We start from the raw sequence: 14415 nt of genomic DNA, 5'->3' as shown, positions 1-14415 counted from the left end.
AGAAGCCTTCCTCTCCAAGAAAACAGGGGAATATAGCCAAGTACAACTATTAGTCAGCAAATTTAGACCACTGGGTCATGCTGCTTTAGCCTGTCTTGGACAGAAGCAACCTGAACCATTGTTTTGACCCATCTCAGAGTCAGAACCACCAGAGGGTTAAAAAATACCCTGCCTTCTTAGGGATGCAGGGAATGGGCTGAAAAGTATCACATGCTGGACAGGTCAGGAAAGCGTACCTTCAGGGAGCTATCAAAAAGACTTCTTGGCGAAGAGCACCATCTACTGGTCAAGTCAGGAAAGTGCAACCCTACAGAGCTGAAATAAAGGCTTTCTTGGCTTTTATTTTTCTGACCCTCTCCCCAGGGTGCTTTTGAACTGGCCTGAACTCTAATGTGGGTCCCTGTCCTGTTTTGTCTGTGAAATACTGATATATCAGAGATCAGAGAAGGGCCTTAACACAAACCCAATCAACAAAAAAAATTCCAGACAAAAGAGAGAAACTGACCTTCAGAATAATCTCATCATGATAACCAGATGCCCAGATATCAGCAAAAACGTAGAAGCCATACTATGACACAGGAAGATATGGCCCAGTCAAGGGAACATTCAAAAGTCAAAGAAGAGGGCGGGCCACGGTGGCTCAGCAGGTAAGAATGCTTGCCTGCCATGCCCGAGGACCTGGGTTCGATTCCCGGTGCCTGCCCATGTTAAAAAAAAAAACTATGAAAAGTCAAAGAAGAGGCGTGCACTCCAAAGCACTGCCTGCACCTGCCGGGCCAGCACCAGGTCAGGACCCACAAGCTGCCCTTGGTCTCACCTGGAGGCAAACCTCAGTTTACCCATCTAGAAAGTGGGGTAAATATAATAACAGAGGTTCTGCTGACTCCTGGCATTTCCCTGTGGCTTCCTCTATGTGGAATTTCTCCTGCTAATGGAGGGTGCCAGGATTCCAGATTAAGGCCCACCAGGATACAATTGGACCATACTTATAATAACATCTTCTAGAGATGCTCATTACAATGGGTTCATACCACAGCAAAGCCAATCAAGGCCAAGGACATGTCCACACTGGGGTTCATGACTCAGTCTCCCAGAGGGCAGGGAAGCAGCTCCACGGGCACTCACTGCGGAGGGCACGCTCGTCTACTGCAGGCCTCCAGGCCACATGGGCAGATGAGCCACCCTGAAGCTAGGAACATCAGCCAAGGCCTCGTGCTAGAGGGTTTGGGAAGCCCTGCTCTGCTGTGGCACACAGTGAAGGGCAGGGCAGGCCAATCCCGCTTCTGTGGGGTCACAGATGGATCAGAGACCCAGTGAACAGACAAGCAGATTAATAAACCAGATTGTTTCAGAGTATGTCAATATTCACAAGAATAAACAAGTGGTGAGATGATGTGATAGAAGATGGTGTGGTGTGTGTATGTCTGTGTGTGTACGTACATAAACAGATATGTGTATCCTGTGTCTATTTTCCAGCTCTGTCTCTTGGGAGGGCTTTAAAGTAAGACCACCCTGTAATGATGAGCACTTCAGAGCCCGGACCTTGGCTTCTAACGTCACCCCACCAAAACGAGCAGAGCTCCTCAGGGAAGTGGCTGATTCCAAAGTTGGGACAGGGTCAATATAATGTAAGCCTGGGACACTCTGTTGTGCCAAAAAGTGAGCAAATACTAGGGAAAAAAGAAAAAAAAAAAAAAGATGGGATATGTTGCAAGGACATAGCTTTCAGGGGCTCCCAGCGGCCAAATCTAAGATAATATGAGCACCAAAATAATTAAATGGAGTGATGATTATAAACCCCTGGAAAATAAGAATTCATGACACACTGGTAATCAGTAAATAGGTGAAGGAGGGAAAGGATGTGTTCTTTTCACAGTGCAATGCTGAAGGCCCCTTGGTAGGGGAGGGAAGAGAGCTGCAGTTGACATCAGCATTTGCAGGCTGCACAAGAAAGATTAGAGCAGGCACTGTTCATTCTCAGTGAGTGCTAATTCCAGTAAAAATGTTGTTGAGTATCAGGATACTTCCAAGCTCTTGAGGATCTCTCCACAGACTGCTTTTGGATGCAAGAAAGTGAAAATAAAAAGAATTATACAGTGAAGAGATCAAGCCACATCTTAGCGGGGGGGGGGGGGGGTGAAAACTGCAATTGCCAAGGAGTGGCTGCTGGGCACAGAGGGCCCGAGGGCCCGGTCTCCAAGCACCGTTCAGCTGCCTCTGGGAGAGCATCACCCATATCCAGACAGGAAAAGCACCAGACAAAGCCTGAGTTGGGAGCCACCCATTACAAAAAAATGCCAATGACTGAAAGTCAAAGGAGGTTGTGGAAATGTCTCTGATGAAAGAAGAGACATAACGAATGCAATACCTGCCCTTGCTCCTAGACCAGATCCTGTACTGGAGGGAAAAGCAATTCTGTAAATGTCATTTATGATGTCAGCTGACAAAATTGGTCCATGGAGGGTCAATTTGAGAAAAGTCTTACATCAACTATTAAATTTAACTGATGGTGAGAACTGAACTACAGTTATGTAAAAGCAGAACCCTAGTCTCAGGAAGTACATGGTGAAACATTTAGGGGTAAAGGGCTGTGCCTGCCACTTACCCTCAACTGGTGGTGTAGGGTGGAGGGAGTGAGGATGAGAACAAAAAATAAAGCAAAAAAAAAGGAAAATAAAAGTTAAAGGAGAAACAGAATTTGGAAAAAGTAATCAAAGATGTTCAAACAAATCTCTCAAAGCAATTCAAGGAAATGAGGGTTAATACGGCTACAGAGATAAAGGATATCAGAAGACAGTGGGGAGCATAAAGAAGAATCTGAAAGCATGCAAAGAAAATAAAATAAGGGAATGAAAGGCATAAGGCATGACAGATGATATTTAAAATATACCAGAGGAATACAACAGCAAAATTGAACAGGCAGAAGAAAAGAACAGCAACCTAAATAACAGAACATCCTAAGTCAAACAGAGAAAAAGAATGAGAAAATTTGAGAAGGATCTCAGAGAATTAAATGACTGAAAGAGGCACACAAAAATATACATCATGAGTATCCCAGAAGAAAAAGAAAGGGGACAAAAAGAAGATTTGAGGAAATAATAACCAAAAACTTCTACCTTTTATGAAAGACATAAAAACACATATCTAAGAAGCAAAAGATACTTCAGATAAATCCAAACAGACCTACTCCAAGACACATACTAATCAGAATGTCCAATACCAAAGATAAAGAGAGAATTCTGAAAGCAGCAACCGTGATTAATTACCTACAAGGGATTCTCAAAAAGACCAGTTGAATTCTACCAATCATTCCAAGACAAATTTACACCATTCCTGCTCAAACTCTTCCCAAAAAACTGAAGAAGAGGGAACCATACTGAACTCATTCTACGAAGCCAACATCTTCATAGACGATGAAGCTAATACCAAAGCCAGATAAAGATACTACAAGAAAAGAAAATTACAGAGCAAGCTCTCTAACGAATATAGATGCAAAAATCCTCAACAAAACATTTGCAAATTGAGTCCAATGGCACACTAAAGAATTATACACCATGATCAAGTGGGCCTTATTCCAGGTGTAGAGGGTGGTTCAACACAAGAACAGCTATTAAAGTAATCCACCACATCAAATCAAAAGGGAAAAACCACATAATCGGCTCAACTGATGCAGGAAAGGCATCTGACAAAATCCAGCATCCTTTCTTGATAAAAATACTGAGAGAGATAGGAACAGAAGAAAACTTTCTCAATGTGATAAAGGGCATAAATAAATAACCCACAGCTAACACTGTACTTGATGGTGAAAGACTGAAACTTTCCCTATAAGATTAGGAACAAGACAAGGATGCCCACTGTCACCACTGTTATTCAACATTGTACTAGAAGTCCTAGCCAGAACAGTTATGGAAGAAAAAGAGCTAAAAGGCATCCAGATTGGAAAGGAAGAAGTAAAACTTTCATACATTTGCATATGATATGATCCTATACTTAAAAAGTCCTAAAAAATCTACAAAAAAAAGCCACTACAGCGAATAAACAAGTTCAGCAGACTGGCAGGATACAAAATCAACATGAAAGAATCAGTACTGTTTCTATACACTAAATCTGATGAGGAAATCAAGAAAAAAGTACCATTTACAATAGCACTCAAAAGAATCAAATATGAGAGAATAAATTTAACGAAGGATGCAAAGGACCTATATTCAGAAAACTACAAAACATTGCTAAAAGAAACCAAAGAAGACTTAAAGAAATGGACGGATATTCTGTGTTCATGGATAGGAAGAATAAATATCATTTAGACATCTAATCTACCCAAATTGATTTACAAATTTATGCAATCCCAATCAAAATTTTGGGATCGCTTTAAAGAAATGGAAAATTCAATTACCAAATTCATTTGAAAGGGTAAGGGGCCTTGAATAGCCAAAAACAGCTAGGAAAAAAAAAAAAGAACAAAGTTGGAGGACTCACCCTTCCTGACTTTAAAGCATTTTATAAAGCTACAGTGGTTAAAACAGCATGGTATCAGCACAAGGATAAACATACTGATCAACAGAAGCAAACTGAGAATTCAGAAATAGATCTGTACATTACAGCCAATCAATTCTGACTAGGCTGCCAACCCCATTCAACTGGAACAGGTAGTCTCTTTAACAAATGGTGCTGGGTAGGAAAGTGATCAGACTTCGACTAAAAATATGATTGAAGCTGATCTGGATAGGATTAAGGTAAATCAGAATACAGGGTAAAAGATGACATGGTCTGTATTTTAAAAATTCAACTCCTGTGTGAGACCAAATTTGGTACAAAATTTCTATTTTTGTGGCAGTGTATTATCTAATTTAACTTGTATGGTCAGTTTATTCAAATACTATAATTACATGGAATCTTGAATATAGTGAGAGCTTGTTGGTTTCTATAGGTTAGTGTGGTATCCCAATATATCCCAGAGTAATCTGGGCAGAAAATAAAAAAGTATCTGCAAAGCCCCCTTGGGGGGCTGGGGAGAAAGGAAGAAATATTAAACTTCCCAGCCTGGGAAATTCCTGATATTCTTGCAAGCAGTGGGGACAACCAATGCAATAGGATGAGCCTTCGATCTTGAGGCTCACCCCTGTGAAACTTATTTCTGCAAAGGAGAAGCTAAGCCTACTTATAATTATGCCCAAGAGTCTCCCCCAGAGAACCTCTTTTGTTGCTCAGATGTGGCCTCTCTCTTGAAGCCAACTTGTCAGGTAAACTCACTGCTCTCCCCTCCATATGGGACATGGCACCCAGGGGTGTAAATCTCCCTGGCCGACATGACTCGTGGGGATAAGCCAGAACCCAGCATCATGGGTTTGAGAAAGCCTTCTTGACCAAAAGGGGGAAGAGAGAAATGAGACAAAATAAAGTTTCAGTGGCTGAGAGATTTCATAGTCTCAAAGTTATCTTGGAGGTTATTCTTATACACATGTGATTATGAAAATACTGTGGCTGCTGCTCCCTTTATCCAGGATATGGACAGATGAGTAAAAAAATAAGGGGGCAGTGCAACAGTGGCTCAGTGGCAGAATTCTTGCCTGCCATGCTGGAGACCCGGGTTTGCTTTCCAGTGCCTGCCCATGCAATAAAATATATAATAAATAAATAATATGAGGGAGGAGGGGAATAGAGAGTAAAAAAAAATTGGGTAGATTGCAATACTAGTAGTCAGTGAGAGGGAAGGGTAAGGGGTGTGGGTGTTTTTCTTTTGCCTTTTTATTTCTTTTTCTGGAGTGATGCAAGTGTTAAAGAAAATGATTATGTGAAGAATATACAACTATGTATATTGTTAGCTATTCATTGCATACTTTGGATGGACTGTATGGTATGTGAAGATATCTCAATAAAAATATATATGTTTTTTAAATAGTGCTAGGAGAACCAGATATCCACATCCAAAAGGATGAACAAGGACCATATCTCACCCCATATACAAAAATTAACTCAAAACAGGTCAAAGACCGAAATATAAGAACTAGGACCATAAAATCCTAGAAGAAAATGTAGGGAAGCATTTTCAAGATCTTGTAGTAGGTGGTGGTGGTTTCTTAGACCTTATATCCAAGCACAATAAAATAAAAAATGGATAAATGGAACCTCCCAAAACTGAAAACTCTGCAGCTTCAATGAACTTTGTCAAAAAGGTGAAAAGGCAGCCTACTCAATGGAAGAATACATTTCAAAACTATATATCCAATAAGGGTTTGATATCCAAAATATATCAAGAAATCTTACAACTCAACACTAAGAAGACAGACAACCATATTTTTAAAGTGGTCAAAAGACTTGAATAGACATTTTTCCAAAGAGAAAATACAAACAGCTAAAAAAGCACATGAAAAGATGCTCACCTAACTAGCTATTATGGAAATGCAAATCAAAACCACAGTGAGCTATCACTTCACACCTACTAGAACGTCATTATTAAGCCACCCTGGAAGACAGTCCGGTGATTCCTGAGAAAGCTAACTGCCACATGATCTGGCAATCCCACTATCAGCTATACATACTCAGAACCGAAAGCAGGGATACAAACAGACATTTTCACACTAATGTTCATAGCAGCATTATTCATAATTGCCAAAAGATGGAAACAACCTAAGTATCTATCAACAATGGAATATTTATTCAATTATGAAAAAGGATGAAGTACTGATACCTGCTACAATATGAAGGAACCTTGAAAATTTTATACTGAGTAAAAGAAACCAATCACAAAAGACCAAATATGTATGATTCCATTTATGTGAAATGTCCAGAATACACATATCCATAGAGACAGAAAGTAGATTACTGAACTCCTGTCTGGACCACTCAAGATTCACTCCTTCTTTGTTCAATGGCATTTTCTCAGCGAGACTTTTCCAAGCATCCTATTTAAAATTGCACTAATCTACCTTCATTCCCACCACTTGCACTCCCTATACCTCTTTTCTCTACAAAGGTTATTATTAATTTTTATTTTATTATTTACTTACTTGATGTATTATCTGCCTCCCCCCAAAGAATGTAAATTCCATGAGGGGTGGGATAGTTAATGGTTTTGTTACTGCTATAGTCCCAGAACACAGGACAAACAGGGCCTGGCATTGAGTTGGCATTAATTAAATATTTATTTACTAATCAATGCAACCTATGCTAAAGAATCTTTGCCCACCTTGCTCTTTTCCTCCCACCCTCTATATATTCAAGGCCTACCAATTTTCAAACCCAGCTCAAAAGTCATCTTCATGAAGCCTGCCAACTCTGACATCCCCAGCTGACAGAGATCACCTTTATCTAAACTCCCAGATCACTTGATCTGTATCTTTTACCTCTAAAAAGTAAAAGGCTTTATATAGTAGAAAAAAGTGTATAGAGGCATTGGAGTCAGCCAAATCACTGGCTATGTGACCTTGAGAAGTGATTTAACCTCTTTGAGTATCAGTATTCTCATCTATAAAAATGAGGACTAGGGCGGCTACAGTGGCAGAATTCTTGCCTGCCATGCTGGAGACACAGGTTCGATTCCCAGTGCCTGCCCATGCAAAAAAAAAAAAAAGAAAAGAAAAGAAAAAATGAAGGCTCTCCCTAACTTACAAACTTTTTAAGAGGACTAGCTGAGCTACATATATACTGAAATCAATATGGCACAAGTGGAAAAGAATACACACTGATTTGGGATTGAATCCCAATTTAGATCCCTATTAAATTTATAGTATATAAAGGCATTTAACCCCCAGGATCTCAGTTTTCTCTTCTATAATATAGGAATAGTATATACTTAATAGACTTAATATTTAAAAGGCACTACACTAGAGTTCAAATGTTTACAAATTAACACAATACTGGACATATAAGATGTACTCAAATAATTTTTGAAAGAATATATGAAAACTGGCACAAAGAGGATGCTTAATAAATGCTATTCTCTTTTTCCCCATTTCCCTCACATAAGGGAAGGTCCTGAAAGACAGAATCAGTAGTTGAATCATTTTTGCTCTACTCCACCTAATGTACTGCTTTACAAAATGGCAGGCACTTGTTTTGGTTTGCTAATGCTGCCAGAATGCAATATATCTGAATTGGGTTGGCTTTTACAATGGGGATTTACTAACTTACAATTTACCATCCTTAGGCTGTGACAATGTTCAAATTAAGGCATCAACACAATGATACCTTCTCTAAACAAAGGTTGCTGACATCTGGGACACTTCTGTTACATGGGGAGGCACATGGCCAGCATCTGCTGGTCCTTCTCTCCCAGGTTTCACTGCTTTCTGCTTTGGACTTCAGCAGCTTCCTCTCTCAGCTCCTGTGGGTACTCTCCTCGCTTCTCCAGGGCTTTTCTCTATACTCTCTCTTGGCTTTTTCTGTATTTTATTCTCTCATAAAGGACTCCAGTAAAAGGATTAAAGCCTACCTAGAATGGGCTGGGTCACATCTAAATTGAAATAACCTAACCAAAGGTCCTATCCACAACAGGTCTGTACCCACAGGAATGGATTAAAAGAACATGGCCCTGTTTCTTGAAGATAACTGCATGGTGATATGGCTATCACAGTGTGACTGTATGGTTGTGAGAGCCTTGTGTCTGATGTTCCTTTTGTCTACCTTATTGACAGACAAGTAAAACATATGGATTAAAAATAAATAAATAATGGGGGAACAAATGTTGAAATAAATTTAGTAGATTGAAATGCTGGTGATCAGTGAAGGGAAGGGGTAAGGGGCATGGCATGTATGAATTTTTTTCTATTTTCTTTTTATGCTTTTTCTGAATTGATGCAAGTGTTCTAAGAAATTATCGTGATGATGAATATACAACTATGTGATGATAGTGAGAGTTATTGATTATATAACAAGAACAGAATGATCATATGATAAGAATGTTTGCATATGCATGTGGTTATATATCATAAATAAATAAATTTTTTAAGTGATCATGGTGATGAATATACAATTATGTGATGATATTGTGAGCCACTTATCGCATACCATGTATGGAATGTTTTATGTTAAGAATATATGTGCTTGTATGTTGTTGTATCGATAAAAATTTAAAAAAAAAAAAGAACATGGCCTGTTCTGGGGTACATACAGTTCCAAACTACAATACTCCATTCTCTGGACTTCAAAAAGTCTTCTTCTTTCCATACGCAAAATACATTCATTCCATCACAATAGCATAAAAACCTTAAATCGTTTCAGTAACAATATTAAATGCAAAGTGCCATCAAAATCATCAATAATTAAATATCACAAAGGATTCCTGAGGAGTAATCCACCTAAGGACAGGAATAAAAATCCAATAGAGCAAGAAAGAGCTTGCAAGGGTCCACATCAGGTTAAGCAGAGCCACCATACCAGGTTTAAAAAGCTGTGTGTCGGGCGGGCCGCGGTGGCTCAGCGGGCAAGAGTGCTTGCCTGCCATGCCGGAGGACCCCGGTTCGATTCCCGGCCCCAGCCCATGTAAAAAACAAACAAACAAACAAAATATAATAAAAAACAAGAAAATGTTTAAAGATGTTTCCCTTTCTTCCTCCCTTCCTTCCTTCCATCTTTCCTTCCCTTCCTCCCTCTCTCAAAAAAAAAAAAAAAAAAAGCTGTGTGTCCTCATTTCTCCAAAAATAATATACAAATAGCCAATAAGCACATGAAGAGACAATGAACACCATTATTCATTAAGGAAATACAAATCAAAACTATAATAAGGTAATATTTCACATACACTAAGATGGGTAAAATAAAAAAGACAATACAAGTGTTGCGGAGAATGAGAAGAAATTAGAACCCTCAAGCATCGCTGGTGGGAAAGTAAAATGGTACAGTCACTTTGGAAAACAGTTTGGCAGTTCCTCAAAAAGTTAAACATACAGTTACCATATGAACCAGCAATTCCACTACAAGAAATTCCACTACCCAGGAGAAAGGAAAACATATCCACACAAAAACTAGTTCACAAGTACACACAGCAGCATTATTCCTAATAAATCAAGAAGTAGAAACAACCCAAACGTCCATCAACTAATGAATGAATAAAATGTGGTTTATCCATACAATGGGAACAGTATTTGGTTATAAAAAGGAATGAAGTATATGCTACAACATGGATGAACCTTGAAAACATCATGACAAAGTGAAAAAGAAAGTTACAAAGACCACATATTGTATGATTCCATTTATGTGAAATGTCCAGAATAAGAACATCCATAGAGGGTAGATTAGTGTTTGCTTAAGGGTGGGTGGGGAGACGAGGGGAGTGAGGAAGAGGAGAGGGAGGCAAAGAATGGGGAATGATTGCTAACAGGTATGAGGTTTCTTTTTGAGATGTTGAAAATATTCTCAAATCAGACTGTGGTAATAGTTGCACAACTCTGTGAATACACTGAAAACCACTGACGTGCACACTTTAAATCAGTGAATTTAATGGTGTGTGGCACACATCTTAAAAAAGAACACCGTCCTAATCCAGAATTTCCAATATTTCAATCATTCAACTACTACTATCATGACACTTGCCATAACTAAATGCCACCCATACTATTATTTACATATTTTTCTTTAAACAGAACCACATTTTTACTTAACTGTTTGCAACTATCATAAATGAAAAATCAATTAATACAAAAAATAGATACGGCAAATACTGACAGTAGTACCAAAAAATGAAATTTGGGGGACTCTGGGCTACAGCAAAATAATGGCCTAGCAGAAAATAGAGCACAAAACAAGTGTTTTAGCAGGGAATTAATACTGGGACTGACTGAGCCTAAGGTGTTCTGAACAAGCTGTTACCTGTGATTAACTGAAGTCTCACTTATCCTACTGTGGCCTGCAGTACCAGACTATCTGTGCAGACAATTGACAGTCCTAGAGATGTGAATGTAAACACTGGCTCAAGTGTCAGGAGAGGCCTATGTCTCCTTTCCTTTATCCACACTCGGGTAACCATATTCCAAAAGGGTAGGGAGTAAATGGTGGGTCCAAAGTGGTAAGAAGTTTATAAATAGCAAAACTCTAAAAAGTATAGGCCCATCTAGCTGAAACCAGAAACTGTTCTCATGTTTACCAACAAAGAGCAGAAAAACTGGGATTTACAATCATAGTCACTCTCTGATGATCATAAAACCTATCACCCATTGTTTTTGCCTTTTCTGAAGTCTAAGAAAATCTGTGTATTTGCCTTTCTGAGTCTGGCATTTAAACAGTGTTGCTGTAAAGACACTCAAAAACTAGCTGTAATTTTTCATGTCTTTGTTAAGTGAAAAATAAGTGTATTATGGTAAAAAATGATAATTGCAAGTTGTTTAATGAAGTTTTCAATTCCAATTACTCCTATATATATACTGCTGTGGATATGTCAACTAGGAGACGTTTATTTTCTTCCAATAAACCTGGTACGCTTCACTGAAAATACCAAAACTACCTCTTATTTCTCAATAGTATATCAAAAGTAGGCCTAACACATACTTAAGTATTTACAAATGAAATATGATGCCTGAGATTTGCTTCAAAACCATGGGAGACAGGAGGGAAATGTACCTTTTATGGGACAAGATTGTCCTTGCATAAGTAATTGGTAAAAAAGATTGGTTCAGAGTAGTTCATTATACAATTCTATGTTTGCATATGTTTCCAAATTTTCCATACTAAAACATTTCAAAAACTGAACTTACTTTAAGAAGTTACCATTAAAAAAGTCATTATTTTGCAGTTTCATGAAATCTTTAGTGTTTCATGTCACAGAGGTGAAAAAAAATCTTCCCATAAATTATTTCCTTTTAATAATTTTTTAAAGCTGGCTTCATCCCTGGACTACACATCTTTTTGTTATTTCTATTCCACAATATCTACTGCCAATCAGACAAAACCAAACATATTTGTGAATAAGGAGGTCACTAGAACAGCTGAAAATGGTAAACAGATTCTTATTAATGACTTATTTAAGATTTTGTTATACCAGCCATTTACAGTTTTCACTTCTACAAACAATTTCAGAAATGCCCATTTCACAATGGATAACAGATTACACCATTAGAGAGAATTCTGTTTAACTTCCCACTAAAAAACACTACCACTTTCTAGGTGTTTAAAGGACAATCACATGTGATTCCCAAAGAATTTTTGCTTTTCCTTTAAAAATAAGTTGGGTTGTAGTTCTATATGGAGGTGAAAGAAAAGATGGAATCTCAAGCACCTTCACTTCAATCTTACTCATCTTTAAAACATTCCTGTAAGGCAGGCCATGGCAGCTCAGCAGGCAGTGTTCTCACCTGCCATGCGGAAGACCCAGGTTTGATTCCCAGTGCCTGCCCATGCAAAAAAACAAAAAAACACTCAGCTAAGTGAAGGCCTTAAATCAATTTTTAAATGATTCTTAAATCACTATGAAGTCCAAGGGGCAAAACATTTTAAAAGCCTATATTTAAAACACAATATCCTTTGGAAATCAATCACCAAAACAGTTCACTTATAAACACATTTGTACAGTATCACTAATTAGGCTTCCATGTTTATTTTACCTAAACTACCAAGAAAAAGAGTGGCTAAAGGGAGTGGGTGAAGAGGAAAGGAATAAGCATTTGCTGAGGGAATACACTATGGACCAGAAGCAGTTCTAAATCCCACTTACTGCTTTCAACAAATTTATGAGGTGGGTATTGTCTTATCTTACAGATGAAGAAGCCAAGACTCAAAAAAGTAAGTGATTTGCCAAAGGACAGATGGCAGAGATGGATTCAAACTTAAATCAGTCTGCCTTGAAAGTCACCAGATCACCACACTTCCTCCCACAAAAACAACCTTCTAAACCATATTAAAATTTACTCTTCAATTACTTAATATTAATTCCTTAGTGGTTATTATTCAAACCATTCAATATGTGGTTTAAATCAATCTGCAACCAACTCGTTTCGAGGAAAAATCATAGTTGACGGAAGAAATACACGGGACAGAGAACCAAGACAAGAGTGAAGCAGTAATCAGACTACCAACCTTAGGTCAGAAGATTTAACCTTAGCCTCAGATTTACCACGGAGTGGCCTGGAGCAAAGAGTAACCTCTTCAAGTCTCAGTTTCCCATTCGTATGAAGGGCGTAGCAGCTATCCTACCCTTCCACCTCACAGACCGTGAGGATGAACTAGTTCATGTTGGCAGAAGCAATCTGTAAACTACAACACGCTATATAAAAGCACCACCTCTTCAGTAAGATGCCTCTACCGAAATTAACTTGGCGTGAACAGATTCGAGGATTCGGGCCACCAGCATGAAGAACTGCGCTCAAGCGGGCTCCCATCCCGGCGGGAGCCAATGACAGGAGCAGGTGCCGGCCCGAAGACCAGCTTTCTAACAATCCCGTCCCCCACGCGAGTCTTCTCCCTCCTCCAGCCTGGCCCAGAGAACGCGGCGGAGGGGGGGGGGGGGGCGCGCGAAAAAGAAAGTGCTGATTAAAGAGCGCTAGGAAGGCGGAAAGCCGGGTCGTAGGACCCCAGGAGTGAGGCCCTGGTCACGCGCTCTGAACCCCTCTGGGCCTCAGAGAAAGCCTGGCCAACCGCGCCGCGGGGACGACGGCGATCACCTGTCAAACGACGGGCTGGGCGGGAGGCTCGTGGGACACCCCTCGCGGTCCTGACATACCAGAAACCTCGACACGCGCGGCCCGGGCCGCTCACCCCTCGGCCCGCGTCGCGCGCGGGCTCCCGCGTCCTTCGCACTCCTGCCGAGACCTCTGGGCAGCCTGCCGCCCCCAGGCCTCCTCAGGGGGCCTCAGTGTCCTCCCGCTCCTCAAACCCCCGAGCGGCTGCAGCTCCCCGCCCACAGCAACGACGCCGGTCCCCAACGTCCGCCCGCCCAGGTGAGGTGGGGGGGAGGGCGTACCCCGCCGCCATTTTGTCCCCGTGGCCCCCGCAACGCTGGCAGCCAGCCTGCGCCCCAGCCCAGGCCCGCCCGGGTCTGCGCGACGCGCGCCCCTCGCGGACACTCACCCCCGCCGCCCTGCTCACAGGGTCGACGCCGCTCCGAGCGTCCCGCCGGGAAAGGGGCGGGGCGGGGCGGCTGCACGGCGCACCACGTGACTCGCGGCGGGTGTCGCGCCGCTCCTCGCACCCTGCAGCCCGCGCGCAGGCGCAGCGCGTTGCGCGCGGGTGGGGCGCCGTGGCGGGAGGCGGGGGCGTGGGTTTGGGTTAGTTGTTCCGCGCGCCGGCTGCATTCGAACTTGGGTCTGGGCCGCGCCTCCGGTTTTAGCTCCACTGTCCCATCGCTCAGCTTCATTCCCTTCCCTCCGCCCTCCTTATCGACACTGTCAGTCCCACAGATTAAAAATCTGTCCAAGTGAGAGAGCTTCAGAAAAGCACGCACGTCTGTGCCAAACAGCTCACCCTTCTCCGTGGAGCTTTATTCGGCCC

The 14415-nt window shown here is 41.0% G+C and overlaps 1 protein-coding gene across 3 annotated transcripts in view; it reads right to left on the bottom strand.

Annotated features, from left to right (window-relative positions):
- Positions 1-14108, bottom strand: part of SCAPER (S-phase cyclin A associated protein in the ER) — a 678157-nt gene extending 664049 nt beyond the window's left edge. Inside the window, exon 1 of one of the 3 annotated variants that reach the window (XM_077128470.1) lies at positions 13996-14108. The gene's annotated coding sequence lies outside the window, so the exon portion shown is untranslated. Of the gene's footprint in view, positions 1-13005; positions 13438-13589; positions 13642-13995 lie in introns of those variants that run through there. The other 2 variants (XM_077128471.1, XM_077128472.1) reach the window with 2 other exon arrangements.
- Between the last annotated feature and the right edge of the window lie 307 nt (positions 14109-14415).

This window comes from Tamandua tetradactyla, chromosome 14, assembly GCF_023851605.1.
Source record: "Tamandua tetradactyla isolate mTamTet1 chromosome 14, mTamTet1.pri, whole genome shotgun sequence".
NCBI classification, from domain to species: domain Eukaryota; kingdom Metazoa; phylum Chordata; class Mammalia; order Pilosa; family Myrmecophagidae; genus Tamandua; species Tamandua tetradactyla.
This window is presented reverse-complemented; position numbering and strand designations above follow the sequence as displayed.